This window comes from Musca autumnalis, unplaced genomic scaffold, assembly GCF_047663935.1.
Source record: "Musca autumnalis isolate F117 unplaced genomic scaffold, ASM4766393v1 scaffold_3, whole genome shotgun sequence".
NCBI classification, from domain to species: Eukaryota; Metazoa; Arthropoda; class Insecta; order Diptera; family Muscidae; genus Musca; species Musca autumnalis.
The window spans coordinates 57,354,021-57,374,167 of NW_027411866.1; the positions used below are offsets into that span (position 1 = coordinate 57,354,021).

Genomic DNA, 20,147 nt, shown 5'->3' on the forward strand with positions numbered 1-20,147 from the left:
GGACAACAACACAGGATGTGCTTGATCGTCTCTAACTCCTCCTCATCCTCACAGAGTCTGCAGTAGTCAGTAACATCCTCATCCCATTTCCGGTAATGACTCCCGTCGTTACTCTAACTTCAGCTTTACTCCGGTTCAACAGAGAGTTCGTTTCTTTGACTGACAGAGACGGCCATATGGATCTTGCCACAATGCATCTAGGTTCATTATGCCACAATTCACTGCCTCTTTCGTCAGAGAACGTTTCAATTTTTTGGAAGAAATGACAAATGGGTGGTTTGATAGAGTCAGCGATAGCTAGATCTGTAGACTGCGATCCTCGTCTAGCTAATTCATCTGCTCTTTCATTACCCAGATTGTCGCGGTGTCCTGGTACCCAGCATAGCCGGAAGCCGTTAGTTAGCGTTCCCAAGGCTGATCTACACTTAAGGACGACATCGGATTTGATGTTGCAGGATTTGATGGCTTTAAGTGTCGCTTGACTATCCACAAAGATAGTCACCGGTTCAAAGATTTCTGCTTCCAAACTTTTTATCAATTCCGCTGCCTTCCAAATCGCGAAGATTTCAGCCTGGAAGACACTAGCCCCGGTACCTTCCTCCATCTTGGAACCGTCTGTATAAAAAGCCAGACCGTCCAGAGGGGGGTTACTGCGGTTCCAGTCGTCTCTACTAGGTATAACAACGTGTATATCGTCAAATCTCAGGACTGGTGATATATAGTCGCTCAGTTTTCCGCGTTGGTTCACATTTATACCTGATGCGTTCAGGATATATCCATGCCTATTAGGGTTAGTCATTTTTTCATTTTTTTTCGAATATCAAAAATCTGTGGAAATGGCATGTAGGGCAGGCAAAAATAATAAGAATTGCGTTTTTACTTTTTCGAAATTGTAAAAAAACCTTCCGCACAAAATGCAATTACTTTAGCTAAAAACAAACTTTTATAGTTTACTTTTTTTAAATTTTTAAATTTGAGAAATTTTTTTCTGCAATAGTTGTTCTTGGAAATAATTTTTTTAGTTGGTTTTAGTGCATCAATTTCAAATATGCAATTTGATCAAAAATCTGTCATTTAGTTTTTAAGCTACATCGATTTTAAAATTTGCAACTCGGTTTCATTTCCCAGTTTTAAAAATTGTAAACGAGTTGCTCTAATAAAAGTTTGACAGTACAGAAGTAATGTCATAATACATAATTTATATAGTTTTTAGTTTTAAATTATATTTTCATAGTTTGTGTTCACATCGTTTAAAAAAGTTGCAAAAATGTCCAAAAAACAGTGATAACTGGGTCAAAAATTTTAAAGCAAAAAGACCCAATGAAATAAAAAAAAGCTGTTTTGCCGTTTTGTTTTGATCAAATTGCATATTTGAAATCGACGCACTAAGACCAACTAAAAAAAATTATTTCCAAGAACAACTATTGCAGAAAAAAATTTCTCAAATTTAAAAATTTAAAAAAAAGTAAACTAAAAAAGTTGGTTTTGAGCTAAAGTAATTGCATTTTGTGCGGAACGTTTTTTTACAATTTTAAAAAAGTAAAAACGCAATTCTGCTTGTTTTTGCCTGCCCTATATGCTATTTCCACAGATTTTGAATCTAAAAAAAAATGACTAACCCTAATGCCCATAGGCACAACCGCGTCGAAGATCCTGTTCATGCAGCCGTAGGGCACTGCGAGTTGCCTGACACTTAATGCTGAGACTCAGTGGTTTTAAGTTCAGCATTGCGTTCAGGCTGCGGTGTGCTCCTGGTGGCTCCAGTTATGAGAATCGCGGCAGCTCTTTGTACCTTGTCAAGCCTACCGGATGTCGATTTTTGGCGCAGTGAGTGCCACCAAACAAGAGAACCATAGGATAAGATGGGTCTAACCACGGTGTTATACAAGCACTGTATAATCGATGGGTTTAGACCCCAACTTTTCCCAATAGAATTCTTACATGAATAAAGTGCAATCAATCCTCTCTTCGCCCTTTCCTCTGCATTCCTGTTCCATCGCAATTGACAGTCCAGGATTGTGCCAAGGTACTTTGCCTCGGGCGAGAGCTGAAGCTGCACTCCATCCTGTTTTGGTGGTACAAATACGCCGAGCTTACGCTTTCTCGTGAACATTACCAGTTCTGTCTTGGTTGGGTTTACTCCAAGGCCATTGGCCTTAGCCCAGCGCGACAGCGTCGATAATGCTCCTTGCATAAGCTCCGAAATGGTTGACGGAAACTTACCGGAAATCAGTAGTACAACGTCGTCCGCATAGGCAACAACTTTTATATCTTGATTGTCCAGATCAGTCAAAATATTGTTTATAACAAGTAGCCACAGTAACGGTGAGAGCACCCCTCCTTGGGGGGTGCCTCTAGTTACTGTTTTCCTAATTTTTGTCTCCCCAATGCTGCAGTTTATAATTCTGCTTTCTAGCATATTATTTATCCAGCAAGTTAGAGTTTCAGGTGTGTTAACTTTCTTAAGTGAGAGTTTTATGGACTCAAGTTCTACGTTGTTAAAAGCTCCTTCTATGTCCAGAAAGGCAGCCAAGGTAAAGTTTGAGTTTTCCATATTCCTCTCAATGAAGCCAACCACCTCATGCAAGGCAGACTCCACAGATTTTCCTTTGATATAGGCGTGTTGTGAGTTGCTTATAGAGGCGGTGTCTACATGGCTCCTTATCTCCAGATCGATCAGTCTTTCGAGAGTCTTAAGGAGAAAGGATGATAAACTGATGGGTCCTTTGGTGCAGAGTGACTAGGTTTTCCCGCTTTGGGAATGTATGTAACTCTTACTTCTTTCCACAGACCCGGTACATATGAGAGAGTCAAACACGCCCTATAGATCTCCTCCAGGATTTGATATAAACGTGGCGATGCAAATCGAAGCATCGCCGGCGTTATACCATCCGGTCCAGGTGACATATATGGCTTAAAAGTGTTGACAGCCCATTTAATCTTATTTCTGTTAACCACCTTATCAATGAGATCCGAATCCATAGGCTCTTGAATTTGGAAGTCGTCACATTCATTATTGACGGTGTCCGCATCCTTACAGCCTGGGGTTAAGAGTCTCAGTAGCAGAGTCTGTCCACGCACCATCTTGCTTCTTGATACTTCCGATGGATTTAGGGTCCTTGGAAAGTAATCTTCGAAACTTAGCTGCGTCGTTGTTGTTGTTGTAACAGTGTTTTAGTTATGCTTATTTGTTCGTTCCTATGTTCAATCTGGCTCTGGGTCTTTCTCCAGTTCCAGAAAAGTGGCTGCTTCGATGGGATGTAGCCACGGATCCACTGGAGTTAGATGGGTAGGTTTGGCGGGGCAGTTAAAAAGGTGTTGTGTGTCGTGCGGGCCCATGCCGCATACTGGGCAGATGTCTTGCACGGCGCGATCGATTTCCGCCCAATAAGAATTTAGGCGACTGCAATATCCCGAGCGTAGTTGAGCCAAAACTACTCTAGTTTGTCGTGGCAGCTGACGCTCCTCAGCTGCGATAGATGGAGGATGTACTCCGAGTACTTTATTCACACTATAATTGCTTAAGGCCTTGGCGACTGCGTCCGTGTGAATGCTATTCAATCCTGCTTGATATGCTTGTTGATCTAGGGGTTCTCTCCTGTATCGTTGGACCTCTCCCTCTAGAGCATGGATATCCTTCCTGATCTCCCTGAATGGGCCGGGCCTACCCACAAGATGGTGATTGGGATGGCTCACACGATCACATCCAAGCAGGTACTGCAACGAAAGCATCTCATTGTGTTGCTTTACAGGAAGAATTTTTGCCTCCTCATGTAGATGGCCCACTGAAGATTTGAGGAGGCACCCTGTCGCTGTTCTCAGGGCGGCATTCTGGCAAGTTTGAATCTTTTTCCAGTTCGAATCACACAATCTCGGGGACCAGACTGGAGCCGCATAGCTTACCACAGACCGACCTATCGCGTTATATGTGGTCAACAAGGTTTCTTTATCTACACTCCAAGTGCTGCCGGCCAGGGACTTGAGGACCTTGTTCCTACTTTTCAACTTGTCGCAGATAGCTGTGGCGTGTGCGCACGACGTGAATGTGACCCCTAAAATTTTAGGGCAGTTTGTGGTCGGAATTCTGCTACCGTCGACCACGACATTCAACTCACGTCCAAACTGCGCTGTCCATGTGGTGAACAGAGTGGCTGTAGATTTTGTGGGGGAAATCTGCATATTCCTCGAATGGAAAAAGGTGGTAAGATCAGTTAAATAGTTGTTCAGTCTCTCACAGATGTCATCAGGATAGGTACCCGACGCCAAGATCGTGCAATCATCCGCTTACGTCACGATCTCAATGCCGTCTGGAGGGGGTGGAATACGGGAGAGGTAGAGGTTAAACAGTTCCGGAGATATCACCCCACCTTGGGGAACTCCCTGTTTCACTCTACGGGGTTTGGACTTCTTATTCCTGAATTCCACGTACGACTGGCGTCCACACATATAGTTGACTATCCAACGTTTCAAGCTTGGCCGGAGGGTTGTCTGCTCAATGTCCTCAAACAGCATGGAGTGCCTGACTGTATCAAAGGCTTTTGATAAGTCAAGAGCCAGCATCACTGTTCTATCGCACGGCCGTCTCTGGTTGAGTCCTTTACAGATATATGTGGTAATGGCGTGCAGCGCTGTTGTCGTGCTGTGCTGCTTACGGAATCCATGTTGATGATCGGCAACTTGATAGCTATTTCTGATACTGGGGAGGATCAAGGCCTCAAGTGTCTTTGCTACGGGCGACAAAAGCGAAATCGGTCTGTACGATTCACTTTTGCTGGCATCCTTGCCTAGCTTCCGTAGTGGGACCACCCTGCCCATTTTCCAGACTTCGAGAACAACGAGGGTGGCTAGCGACAAGTTGAAGACTTTGGTGAGATACTCGACTCCCGGTTCATCCAGCTGCTTCAACATTACCATGTAGATTCCATCAGGGCCCAACGCTTTGGATGATTTAGCTTTCCTGATGGCATTGGCAATATCATCCATTGTAAATTGTGGTGGTTCATCCTCGGCAGGAAGAGATCTGATGCGACGTAATACTCTTCTCTTCGCCCTGTCACTCTCGGGATGCTCGACAAACTGTCGATTGAAATTACTTGCGCACCTCTTCGGGTCAGTCAACGTAACGTCGCCAAACGTGACTGAGGTCCTATCTTCCCTTCTTCCAGGGTTCGAGAGTGACTTAACCGTTGCCCACAATTCACCTATACCGGCTCCAATGTTGCAGCTCTTCAGATGATTTAACCATTTGTTCCGCTTATGCTCGCCGACCAGCCTGTTAACTTCCAGTGTCAGCTCCCTGACTCTGGGGTCATTGGGGTTGATACGACGAAGCTGCGTCGTTGGCTCCTTCTACTGACTTACAGAAAATAACCCAAGATTTTTTCTTAGCTGGCTTGATCTCACTCTTGTATTTATTGAAACTCACCTTGTAGGAGTCCCAATCAATGTCGAGTTTAGTCTCATGCGCCTGTTATACAGTCGCCTGGTGGTTTTTCTAAGCTCGCCAAGTTCCTTGTTCCACCGCATGGGCTGAGATTTCTTCCCAGGATAGGTTAGTGGACAGGATTCCTTATGGCAACGGAGAAGAACGTCTGTAAGATTTTTTACGGTCCCATTAAGATGCTCAACTGTTTCTAAATTAATATTAAGAGTCAGTTGAGGACTCGTTACTTCCGTGTACTTATCCCAGTTTGTTCTTCGCGGGTTCCTATAAGGAATTTGGCGACCTCCGCCCAAAAAGACATCAAAGAATATCTTCATATGATCCGAGAAGGAACATTCTTTAGATACCCTCCAATTCCTTAGGACGGAGTCATCTAGATTGGTGTCCTTGCTGCCCCATTGGAAATGGTGAGCGTTTGCGTCGCATCCCAGGTTCACGTTGCAGGTACCCATCATATCGCCGAGCAACCGTCGGACATCCAGGTTTGGTGAGTCTGGGGCCTCAAAAGTCATGTATACGGATGACAGCAGCGTGGCCATCCCCGTACCATGCTCCAGTCTAACCGTGCACATGTCACCGTTGCTGTAATTAGATAGAAAGATTCGATTTAAGTTCTTTTTACCTACTATACAAGTCCTCACCTTGTCCCCCTCGGACGCGGCGAAGATGTCGAAATTGGCATTGCTTAGTCCAGAAACCTTATTCTTATAGATATAAGGCTCCTGGACTAAGACAATGTCCACTTCAGAGGTCGTGAGGGACAAGAGTAGTTCAGCGGCGGCGGCTTTGCAATGATGCAGATTAATCTGCAAGATGCGCAGCCTTTGCCGCTTCCCTACCCTTACTGAGTTTCGTGGAGTGGACTCATCCTGAACCGAAATTCAGTTTTCCCTCACGTTCTCTAAGATATAACTCCCCAGGGGGGGTCAACCGCCACTCTTGCAACCAAACCACCATCCTCGTTACAGGGTGCTAGACTTATTACAGTCCAGCCCGATGTAGTGAGGTTGGGATTTTGCAATCTCAGCATTTTCAGTAGGAGCTCATTGTCCACAGTAGGTGGGCGAATCCACGCTGAAAGAATCTTCCTGGACGGAATATCGGATAGGGAGACCGCCGCAAGATCAGCTCTTTCCCCCAGGCGCCTGGTAGGAGAATGGCAAACTCCCCCAGGAGGCATGACCAAAAAGAGAACGGAGAAAATGTGAATGTATTTAAAATATTGGCAACTTAAAACAGTGTGTTAGTAAGTTTGTATTCACGCAAGCTATAAAACAGTAAAAAAACAAAACATTTGTTCTCTTTTGTACGCTCTTTCTGTGGATTCGGGTCGTGTGCGTGTAAATTGCCGAAAATCATCGGCACCACCGTGCCAAATGTGACCATGCTTGCTCTAAACGAATTGGCATGGCATCAGCCTGCACTTCCAAACTATCCTTATATTAATTGACGGTAATTTTAAGGATTGTACATGAGGGAACGATCCCAATATTTGGAGGGTAGAAAACGATGTGACAAAAATCAATACAAATAAATAAAATTTGACATCATATTTTTTGGACAGTAATCGAACTTCCACTATCAGAAGAATGGTGATCCTTCGGATTCTAATGCAGTAGGTCACGTTGGTTAATCGGATACCAGCTTCCCATAACAGAAAACACGGAAACAGAAAACAATTAGACATGTATTCAGAACATGTAAACAAATAGACATTAACAATGTTAAAACAATCGGGCATGTTCTGGAATTCACCGTGCATCCATTTCACATCACACTTGCACTTCACCTGTGAAAGCAATTGCGTTTCTGTATTTCACGTGGAAAGAGCTTTCATATTTCACGAAAGAACTTTGGAAAGCTTTATTAGAGCTTTCAAATTTTATCATTAACAATGAAAAAATATCGGTCTGTGTTGGCGCATCAAGGAATACACATGCGTGTGGGGGTATGTACGCTTTGTTCGTTTAATTGTTTACGAAACAGACGTACACAAAGAAACGAACTTCTACATGTTGAATTTGGTACTTTAAGAACAAATACATTTTTAAATCATATTTTGTTAAGAAAATAAATTTTTAAATGCTCATAGATAACACATTAAATTTTATTCCTATGCAGGTTTTTGTAGAAATATTCAATTAGTTTCTTTAAAAAATAAGGATACACTCAGCTCTCGCTATCAAAATTACAGTGTGAGGAATACACCCCAACTATGTGTAATGTGTGTTGCAGAACAGCTTTAGGTGTGTTCGATACACGTGAGGTGCAAAGGTGAATGCCAGAACATGCTCGAATATCATATAACTCACGACACCTGGTTGAGGCTTTTAACTGAAACGCATAATAATATGAGTGATTTATCGTCGAACTGCACCAAATTATGAATGACCGCCATTTGTACGGAGCACAATGTCATCCATTAGAATAGCTAGTTAAAATGAAGAGAGAAAAAGGTAAAGGGCCAAATTGGGGAAGGGAATTGGAGAATATAAATGAATACTCATGTTCTTTTTTGTAAAATTAAATATTCTAATATCACAGATTAAATATATCACAGAATGGTTTGCACATAAGATTGCAATTTTATGTTCGCCTCATTAATAAACCTAAGGAGAAGACCATACATATTCACATCTCTGTGTTGGAGGAGGGTTGTCAATTCATGGTGCCGTGAAAAAAGTTTGATATAGTTGGCTCTAATGTGCCCAAATCTCAGACAGACAAAAATACTGTTTTGAGCACTATCTGGTACTCCGCACTCATCGCATAAATTCGATTCGCAGGCGCTAATGCGGTGTAAAACACTTTGTCATAAGGCTGACCAAACATGAGCCGGTTAATAAGTTTCGTGTATAATGGGGATAAACTTGTCCGTGTAAACCACGGTTTGTCACGTACATTATTCTTAATTTCAAAGAAATGTTTGCCTTTGGATAATGACAATTCTCTGAATTCTTCATTCCACCTCTCACATCATAAATTGGGTTGTTATATATAATACGTCAGGCATTCTGCACCAGTACACGACGGGGCCAATGACATGTTTTTGAGGCAAAAAGTCATTTTTTCAAGTCAGTGATTGAAATCAAATAAGAACGGAATTATATTCTTAACACTTTCAAACCTCCAAAACCAAAAAATTACACTCTGGCAACGGCCCACGGCGACATGCCAATCTGTCATAATTATATCCTCCACCACCTTGTGGTAAGGGGCATTATATCTTTGTGCATTAGTTTGTAACATGCAAAAGGAAACGAGATAGACCCATAGTTCCTTTTACTTTTACTCACTTTCTGAGTCGATTTACGCATGTCCGTCTGTCCATGTATTTTTGTAAACAAAGTACAGGTCGCATTTATTGTCCGATTCGCATGAAAATTGGGGAAGATAGTTTTTTTTTTGGCGAAAGGACGAACGCTTTTTTTTTTGGTAAAAATCGTTTCAAATTATATCGAAATCGGTTCAGATTTGGATATAGCTCTCATATATATTATAGGCAGAATACACGTATTTGATGCACGAAACACGCTATATTTGTCCGATTTCAATGAAATTTGGAATGTGTGACGGTGGTTAGTCTAGAAATAACTGTGCCAAATCATATCGAAATCGGTTCAGATTTGGATATAGCTCCTGATGAGACCGACTCCTAATCTCATCACTAAATTTAACCTAGGGAACCGAACAAAAGAAAACGCGCGCGAACCATTTTGTTCGCTTCGTTGTTTAAGAGAGACTCATTCTTTTATTACAAGATATTTAACTCTAGACACATTAGAAATGCACGCTGTACCGAGAAATGCATTATGCACACAGAAGGCATAATGCTTCGTGGGTAATAAAACTACACAATTTATTGCTGCCAGTCTTATCTTTAAATAGACGTAGACCCTAATCACAAAATGACCTCATGCGTCGCTGAATAGAAAACTACCAAGACGACAGATATATGTCCAATTTTGATGAAATTTTGACTATGTGACGGAATTTGGTCTACAAATAAATTTAAAAAAATATATCGAAATCTGTTCTGATTTGGATTTAGCTCCCATATATATTTTACATATTCACGTTGGTGTAGGGTATTATATAGTCGGCCCCGCCCCGCCCTTTCCTTACTGGTTTTTATTCCGTTTATTTCTAGCTTTCAGTCGTAATTAAATAATTTAGGTATTTTGGCGCCAAAACCTGATCTGTTGATATTATGTAATTTTAAAAAACTGGAAAATACGGGTAATGCTATGTAAATTAAGATTACTATTAAAAATGTAAATCTAATATTAGATCTGGTCAATAATTTATTGTGTCAGTAAGTGATGTTTTTTGATGTAGTCTGCGGTATCATCCATGTGTTCTTTGGAGTAGAACTTTCGGTATCGGGGCGTATTCTCGTAAATATATACAGTTGAACCTCGATTATCCGTGAATCGATTATCCGGGAACCTCCATTATCCGTGATAGAAAAGAAATGGTGGACTTTTTTGCATTTCTTCTATTTTTCGTTATAAACTTCATTACCACGGAGTTAAAACACACTTTCCAATTAATTTGACTAAGCAAATAAAAGGTAAACAAACGAAAACTGGAAATTCTCCCGTATTACACAATTTGTGTATTTATGGTATCACAAAAACCATAGGACAAAGTCAATTCAGATGAATCTGATGATGATGATATTATGTATCCTTCAAAAGTTTTGGTGGATTACCGTAACAAATTTGATAAACATTGCATTGCATTTTCATATTATTGTACAATATTATGCCATTTTTACCTAAAAATATGTTCAAAAACTGCATAAAAGCATTGCCTCCATTATCCGGGAAAATCGATTATCCGTAAAGCCTCCGGTCCCGACCATCGCGGATAATCGAGGTCCGACTGTATTTGGTGGAAGGTAACGATATCAGCTAACGGATTTTGAAAAGAAATTTTGCGTATACTTGCGAATTAAAAAGAAATCAGTTTCCAGATTTCATAAAACTTTAAAATTTGGATATTTTTAATTTTTGGTTGGAAAGCCTAAACATGTTATAGACTGGATTTCTGTGAAATTTAACAGATGTGTCAAAGACAACTAAATGACGGGAGTTAAACAACAAATTAATAACATCTGTGCAAGCCTTAACCAAATAAAAAAAACTTCTGTTAACTCTGAACTGAATATAACAAAAATTGGCCGACCAACTTTACTCTTGGCTGATTTCGGCCGGAAGTACCGAATTTAATCCCGATCGGACTTACTTTACGAATTTAGTGTACAATAAACCTCGAATCGGATGAAAAATGTACAATATGGGAGATATATTCGCATCTGAACCGATTTAGATATAACTTGGCAAACTTATTTATTGTCCGAATTCCGCGACATTTTCCAATTTGCATCAAATTAGACAGAATTTGCGTATTTGGTGCACCGAATACCTCAAATCGGGCGAATATATATATATATATATATATATATATATATATATATATATATATGGGAGCAATATTCAAATCTAAACCGATTTCATTATAATTTGGCAAACTTTTTTCTAGTGCAAATTCCGTCATACATTCCAAATTTCATCAAAATTGAACCGACATAGCGTGATTGGTGCACCAAATACCTAAAAGCAAACATATATATGGGACCTGTATCCAATTCTGAACAGATTTTAATATAACTTGGTATATATAGTCAGAATTCGGTAGCATTTTCCAGATTTCATCAGAATTGGACAGAATTTGCGTGTTTGGTCGTTGAATTATTTGAAATCGGGCGAACATATATGTATATGAGAGCTATATCTAGATATGAACCGATTATAAATATCTGCACGAAATTTTGAAGGCCTCTGACTTTTTGCCTCAAAACCCGAACTTTCGCCCCACAGTGCAGTATAGGAATTCTGTAACTTTTATGGATTCAAAAGTTGTTGAAATTTCTTTTTTTATTGTAACAACTACAAAATAAATGAAATTGTTGTAATATAAACAATGAGTAAGTAAGGTTGTAAAAAACTGTTGGTGGTGCACATGTAAGCGTTCGTTAGCGTAGCACAGTGTGTAGTACGTTCCGCAACAAATCAGAAATTCGCATGATTAAATCCAGCAGAGAGGAAAATAAAATAATAAAATAAAAAAATATGTTTGTTAAATTGAAAGCAAATTCCATCTCAACTGTTCTAAAAATATAACTATTTTTTACTATAGATATTTTCTTTCTATTCTTTTTTTGGCACTGTTTTGGCCATCTATGACTGACTTCGTACATATTATTTATATCTTCCTTCTGATTCGGATCGTCCTCACAAATTTGATTGAGATGTCGATATGTGCACGTTAGATATGCAAAAATGGAAAACTCTATGAACTCTCTATGAACGGATTTGTTCGCTAAACGTTTTTCGCTGGTACATCTAAAAGTTTTTGCAGGTTTTTGGCGTTCTTCCGATTGCCAATAAAATCCACCACCACATTATACGTACATTGATGTAATTTCATGTACATTGATGCAATTCCGCTTCAAACTATTAGCCATATTATTAGCTGATTATATGTTCAAATCAGTTCTATTCAGTAAACGACCAGGTATTGGCGAATTCCTCAGATCCATATAATTCCTAATTTTTCAATGTACCTCTTAGGTCATAGCAGCTCAACTCGAAAGAGATTTATTTAAAATTTGTATTACGTAAAGCGATCGAAAATAATCGCCGATGTCGTGTTATGTAGCGGAGCGTTTTTTTGTTTTTTTTTTTATTTAAATAAATTAGAAAAAATATCAGAACAAATTGTAAACAAGTGAGGCGTGGGAACGTTCGAACAAAAAAAGGAACTATTTTTTGATGACAGATGAGATATACTTAACGTAGCATCTATAAGAAGACATTTAAGAGAAAAATCGAATCCTTAAGAACTGTATCAATATTGTGGGTAGATGTTTTGTTTTCAACATTCATCAGAATAATTGCTTATTTATTAGGTTTAAATCCTATTTTCGGCTTCCAGAAGAAGTTGTTCTTTATATAGAAGAGACATTAAAAATGTCTTTAAAAAGTCCGTAGGTCAACAGCCACTCATTAAAGTGTGTGCTGCTTTACGTGTTTTTTTTTTTTTTTTTTGTTTGTTGAAGGAATTTTTCAAAGTTCCCATGGCAATGAATTTTACCTCGGTATGGCTCAATCCACATTGTCAGTGGTATTGAGTGAAGTGTTGCACTTAATAGAGGAAAATTGTGTAAAAGTTGGTGTAGTTGTGGTGTTCTTATTATTAGCTAATTTTCTCTTTATTTTGGCTTTAAAATGAATCCACACTCTGTGCCACACTCTGATGTACGGTATGGTGGACCACAACTATTTAATTACTCTGCAACATCCTTCCATACCTATTTAAAAGTGGCCTTAGTTTCGCCAAAAAGTCTGACTCCACGAGCTACGTTTGGGCTTCCATTTTTTCAACCAGCATTTAAAATTGCTGTTTCGTACTAATTTTTGCCATTATAAGTACTCAAACGCCAAAAACGTATATACAGTGTTGTGCATATCAAAAGCAACAAATCCAGTATTCTGAATTAAACCAATTTTTGGATCCGTTACAATTTTTTAAATTGTAATATTTTGTGTCCAGCTGTTTTTTGTTACGTGCAGAGAGGGTGCCACCGTGGTGCAATGGTATGCACGCCCGGCTTGCACGCAGAAGGACAGGGATTCGATTCCCCGGCCAGGCAACATCAAACATTTTTCAACGGTGGCAAAATACCCCTCAGTAATGTTGGCGACATTTCCTGACTCGGACTCGGCGATAAACAGTAGGTCCCATATCATTGAGCTAAATATGAATCGGGGTGCACTCATTGATATGAGAGAAGTCTCCCTTGTCCCGTATGGGATGTTGTGGAACAATGTTTGTTATGTTTTGTTACAGAGAGCATTCAACAAGTTGTTACTGTACTTTGTAGCTGGATGGGATAACAACAACAACAATATTGACTGATCCTCGAGAATGGGGATTGCAAAACAAAAGCAACAATAGAATATTATTAAAAACGATTATGCTATTTGTTTCTATAAGATGTACTTTTGACTTAAATTTATCTTTTGGGGCATAGTAGTGTCATTTTAGCCCTTTCGGCCCCGAACTTTTTTCCTCGCATTAGTAGTTACTTTAAAAACATAGAATTAAAGTATAAGTCATTACTAAGACATAACATAAATTGGTGGGCGTTACCCCGCCTATTTCGGAAGATACAGTACATTTTATCTAAAATTTATTTGCTCATTATTTTGTGCAATTATGTAAATATAAATGTTATAATCGTATAGAAGTATACCTCTGACCTTACTTTTAAAGAATCAAAACTAAAGTTCAACATAAAGCTCATACATTTTGATTTAGAAACGATTTAAATAATTTGGACTGTACACATCGATTTTTGACATGCCGTGATTTTCCAGACTTCACACTGAATAATGCATCGTAGTTCTGTTGATCGGGATACAACTGGCAATTTTTTTTATAATTTTTGCATTCTTAGGACTACAATTAGCCAAAGCAATGTGTTCTTTGAGGAAAAAATTCCGTTAGTTTTAAATAAAACGACGTTAAAGTCGAAGTTGCTTATAAGCAACGTTGGGGCCGAAAGGGTTAGAAAGAATTTGCATTTGTTATCCTAACAGGGTTGCCACTTACTACCACTTTTCCCATGGTCTGGAGAAAATATCATAATACCCTCAAATCACAATTTTTCCCCTCATATAACAATTTAAATTTTAAAATATTCATTCGGAAAGTGGATTAATATCAACCGTTCTTTTGTTTGCCGTATAATAAAAAAGTTAAACAACCGAATATTGGCAAACACATACATCCTGGTGTAAACCCCTTGAGGCCATCGGCACATTATGGCTAAAAACGTCGAGGAAACTTTAAAATTAGTGCGAATACGAACTTCCAAGAATTAGTTGGGACCTCTTATTTCCAATATATGGCCTGTAGTACTTCGCAGAAGAAGCTTTGAAAACAATTGGACACAAAATATTACATTTTAAAAAATTGAAACGGATCCAAAAATTGATTTAATGCAGAATGCTTGATTTATTGCTTTTGATATGCACAGCACAGTAATATTAGACAAATTCATTTAAAATAAATAAAAATGTTAGTTATGTTTCAATTTCTCGTTTTTATACACTTGTAAATATGCACGGCGACAGCTAATTTGAAAGTTTACTCTATGGCGACAGAATTTGACGGCATCAGGCGATTGTTGCCATCCGTAACGCTTGTCGCAATACGGAATAGACCCATTAATTCAAATATCACTATAAAACGACCTTGCGGAATATGAATTGTCGCGGAATTCTTGCGGAATGCAGTTCTCGCGGAATAGATTTTTCTCGAGAGAACATTCCTCCTATCATGAATAATGTGAGAAAAATAGTCATTGAATTTGGCAGCACTGAAGGGGCTTTTTATAACTTGTGTACCCTAAAAGCTGTTCTACACGGTATGTTTTTTTTGTACACATGGTGTGAACCATACAGAAATTTCAATGCATGAAAGTGTTATGTGCATACATATGTATATTTTTCGAATAGAACACGCTCTATTCTCGTCTGTACAACCAAAGATAAACAGCTGTTTTGTTTGTACGCGGAATAAATAAATAAAACTACAGAAAAGGAATGAAAAATAAAATTTTGCCGTGCAGAAGGAATCACATATGGGCGAAAAAAAGTGACAGTTGCTATGCATGAATATGTAAAAAACATACCGTGTAGAAACCCCATAATTGTTGTGAAAACAAAGAGGAAGTGTTAAGTGTTTGTGTTTTTAGACAAAATAAACAAATTTAATCAAACAAATTACACTTTTACACATCAAAGATATTCAGAATATGTTACTTATTACGAAAATCATCAAATAAGATTGGAAAATTCCAAGGAAACAGTGCATTGTGCTATGGAACTGCCACTATCACGAATGTATTAAAAACTACTGTTTTTAATAAAAAGATGGCAAAATTTTAAAAAATATGAATTTTGGAATAAAAACAATAACGAATCGGTATTTTGTATGTGCAAAATTCTGAGTTTGTAAACTAATGTTGTGTTCAGTTTTTAATAAATTTCCAACGGCGAATTGAAGATTTTAGTATAAAAACCCAACAAAACTATTTATTTTGCATTTTTGTACAAAATTTTTGGGAAATACCAACTTTTTTTGTAATCTCCCTTCAGTTTTGCAAGGGAGATTTTTTGGAAGATACCTACTTTTTCCCCATCGGAATTTTTTCCTTGCGGATTTTTTGTTTGTGATAGGAGAGAAGAGAAAAGAGAGAAATTCCGCACGGAATTTTCATTCGTGATTGGGATGATACAAATTAATTTTTGTTCCAAAACTCTTCAATGTCCTCTTTTGTCTACATAAGTTAAACCTGTAGTTTTCCATAATTATGTTAGGTATTTGATTGAAATGCTCACTCAGAAATTTTTTATTTCCTCTGCACACTAAAAATATTTAGTGCTGTCTCAAAACATCGTACTCACATTTACTTGGCTTAAAGTTAGATCCCAACATCTGAATTTTTGTTTCAATCTCTCTTGACATAATTGATTTATTTTTGCAAAATGCTGTAAATGATCTAATCTGAGTTAAATTAGCTCTTACTCGTCACCAAATGTTCGATTAAAACTCGGGATCTTCTTTAAAATTACTCCCTATTGTAATGAGTATGTGAAATTGTAGTTTATACGTTACATTTAATGATAAGTAGTATGTTATCGATAACAATATGACATACCCAGCGAAACTTACCCATCTATACATTATTTTGTAATGACATGTCCGGGGCATCCACAGCGGTTGACTGTGACCAAGTGAGACATTTATAATTATTAAAGAAGTTTGAAGTCCGAAACTTCAGTTGCTTTGCAAATGTCTTAAGTATTGTATTTCACAACGTCGTAAAAGTCAACAACTGCGAAGCTATGTACTTCCAAACGTCACAGTTGCGCATTTTTAAAACAGTTAAAAAGCAAACATGTAGCATTTTTATTTCTTATTCATTCGCAGTTGCAACATTGCTTTAGTGTGCAACTAAAATATTTTTACGAAATCTAAAAATTGCAATGTGTTGTTGGAAATCAGGCAGTTTGCATAAAGAAGATTTTCCTTGAAATTTCCATTTGCATATTAATTTACTCAAGTTGAAAGAATAAATAAAAAACAAGTAAAAAAGTATCAGTCGGCATTGCCGACAGAGATATACCCTCAGCCTGCGTGGATTGAAATACTTTTTCCCAAAAAAAAAAAACAACATGTATTTAGGGGGCGTATGAACCGACAAAAGTATGGATAGGATTAAACCTAAAAAAATTGCGGTGATAACGATAGATAGTGCTTATTTATCACACTAGCCTACGAAAAACATAATATCGCTGTAAACAGGGCTACTAGGAAAACCTTCGGTAAAAATGTCCAAAGGTTCCTCGAACAGACCCTTAACCAAATATGAACATAAACTAAGTTTCGACAATATTTAGAGATCCAAAGTTTGGACCAAATCAGTTGCTAGGTCTATGAGAAATCGCGCGTACCGTTTTAGCGAATATTTTCGAACGTTTGTGGTGGAGGTACCGGAAGGAGTGGACCTATAAGCACCACCTTTGAATTTCATCTAATATTCGAAGAAATATTATACGGGCATGTTCTGGCATTCACCTCTGCACCTAGCGTATATCGAACACACCTAAAGCTGTTGTGCTACACACATTACACCTAGTTGGGGTGTATTCCTCACACTGTAATTTTGATGGCGAGAGCCGAGTAAATCCTTATTTTTTAAAGAAACTAATTGAAAATTTCCGCAAAAAACTGCATAATACTAAAATTTAATCGGACATGTTCTGGCATTCACCTCTGCACCTCACGTGTATCGAACACACCTTAAGCTGTTCTGCAACACACTTTACACCGGATATCGGCAGCTACTTTATTCGCGAGCAAGCAAAGAGAGTTTCTCTTTCCACTCACACAATTTAACTCATTGAAAAATCATGCACTCACACAATGACAACTGTGTTTGCTCAAATTTTTGTTGTTGTATGCCGATTGCTGCTTTACACCCAATTTTGGTGAGTTCGACACACTGTTATTTTCTTGGTGAGAGGCGTGTGTATTCTTGATTTTTAAGTATAGTACACATTGACAAGCAAAACTGACAGTCATCGAAGTCTATTTCGTGAATATCAAAGCCTAACTGAAAAATTTCTTTTGTAATCTCTAAATAATACCGTATATATTGTATTTCAAAAGTTGTTAGCTAAATAAAAGTTGTTATTTGCCGGAAAATTGTCCTAAAAGTACGTTGACTGTCAATTTTGAATGATAATGTGTACTCCCCTTTATACAAAAGAAAATTCAATCCACAAAAATAACAAATTCGCGTAAAATAATCAATTTTTCTTGAAAAGTTACAATCCAACTTTAAATTTGTAGACACAAGTTTTGTTTACGTTTGTATACACACAAAACAAACACAAAGAAATTTGATAGTTTTACACACGTGAAAGTCACTTGGAAAATAAACAAAATTCATCGGATTGAAAGGGGTTCATTTACAAAATCAAAACTATTTTGATTTCAATCCTGCTTAAAATACTCACACATACATTGACAAAAACTTCCCAGTTGTTCGGGTAACTAGGGAATAACTAGTAATTTTGCTGGCTACTGGTAAACACCCCTAGTGACCCAATGATTACACATGCAAGTAACTTGCAGACAGTTGTTTATACATATTATAGTCGAAACTTCAATTTTTTCGAACTGACACTTGCATGTGTAAACGTTCGGAAAAAATTGAAGTTACTTTCAAAGCACTTACATTGATTACTGACAAGGAAATTTTATCGGCAGTGAGGTTGTTAGTTGGTGTGGCAGTGAATATGTATGAGTGTATTGGTATTTTTCGAACTGTCATTTGCATGTGTAAACGGGGGGTTACAACCCAATCAACTCGCAATGTTATTGACTGGTGAATTTAACATGGGGATGTCATAGGAAGGGGTCTATTGTCCCCTCACTGCATTACCAGTAACCACCCAATTCGACAGTCATGTGAAAGGCAATTGTCCCCTCACTGCATTACCAGTAACCACCCAATTCGATAGTCGTGTGAAAGGCAATTGTCTCCTCAGTGCATTACGAGTAACCAGTCAATTCGGTAGTCAGAAATGATAGCCAAAAATACTAGTAACTTGAAGTCAGATAAATGGGTTAATGCATATATGCCTTAGCCACACTTTATTTTAATACATGGAGTGCAAATATCTTACAAAGGACAATATAATATTGTATACATATAGACCTTGATCCTTGATACTGGAACTAATGTATGACTACTTAATACAGCGACTGATGTTTATTTGGTCCTTGGAACGTTTTTCTCGTCGGTCATTCAGATCATTCGAAAGTTCCTGAAATAAAATGTATAGAAGTTTTATGAAATGTCGCGATAATGAATTGTGACAAGATATGTATCAATACTTACCACATACATATATATATTATAAATATTCTTCTTAAATTGTTCATCCTTCTTATGATTCAGCTGGTAAAACGTTTTTTTTTTGCATCTTAAATTTTTTCCCAACAAACGCGTCAACAAGTTTTTTAATTATGAATAAACAAACAAAATGACAGAATATTTGTTCTATTTTGTTAAAAAAAAAGAAATAATGTTGAAAAGAGATTACAAGAGAGAAACATTGTCTATTACACTATCCATTGGTAGTCTATAAAATAGTCAATATATTACACGCCGCATTACCTGTAACTAGTGAATTGACATGATAGGCAAGGAAGCCCATTTCCAGTGACAAAAGTGGCCTATAGGCTATTTTGTGTGCCATTTTTTGGGTGTAAAGTAACTAGGATCAATGAGTAACTAGTTACATGCCTATGTCAAAGTAGACAATTGCTATTTCTTCAACAACTGGGTTCAAAATTTACCAATACTATTACAAATGCTGTCGTGCATGCCCACAGTGTATGGGATACTGAAGACTGATGAAAATCAAAATAATTTTGATTTCAAAATAAACCCCCATCAGTCTGGGTGAATTGTGTTTATTTTCAAATTGTCAATACACAATTTTCAAAAACAAAAAATAATGTTTGCGAAGGAACAAAGAAAAAATTAAAATTAATTCATTTTTTAAAGATTTCGAGAATTGACTGAAGGCTCGGCTACATGTCATGCACACACGTACAAAAAGGGTTCATCGGACCGACATGATGACTGATAGGTGAGTGCCCAGCTTTAAAGCAAACCCGTTCGTGGGTATTGATTTGGTTACGAAGTTTTTCAGCAAATCACACACACGCGACCCGAACGCAAAGTAAGAGAGCAAATGTTTTGATTTTTTTACTTCAGTCTTGTACTGAATTTCATGCAAGCAGGTTGATGCCGCTTTATTTGTTTATTTTTGGGTACACAGAAAAGATTTTGCAGTTGTACAGCAAATATGTGGAGGGAAGAATTTGAAAATGATTTTTGTTTTGTATTAATATTTTTAATGACGCAGAATGCCTCGTCTGCAATGCAACAATAAAAAATGTATGTATGCTTAGAAAGTCTTAAAAAATCATTTTTATATACAATTTGTTTTTTCTCTCAAAAAAATAACATATGAAGAAAAATACTTTT

At 37.7% G+C, this 20,147-nt stretch overlaps 1 protein-coding gene across 7 annotated transcripts in view; it reads left to right on the forward strand.

Moving 5' to 3' along the window:
- The window catches only part of RhoGAPp190 (Rho GTPase-activating protein 190), a 76,588-nt gene that overhangs the window by 52,829 nt on the left and 3,612 nt on the right, over window positions 1–20,147 (forward strand). The window lies entirely within an intron of this gene.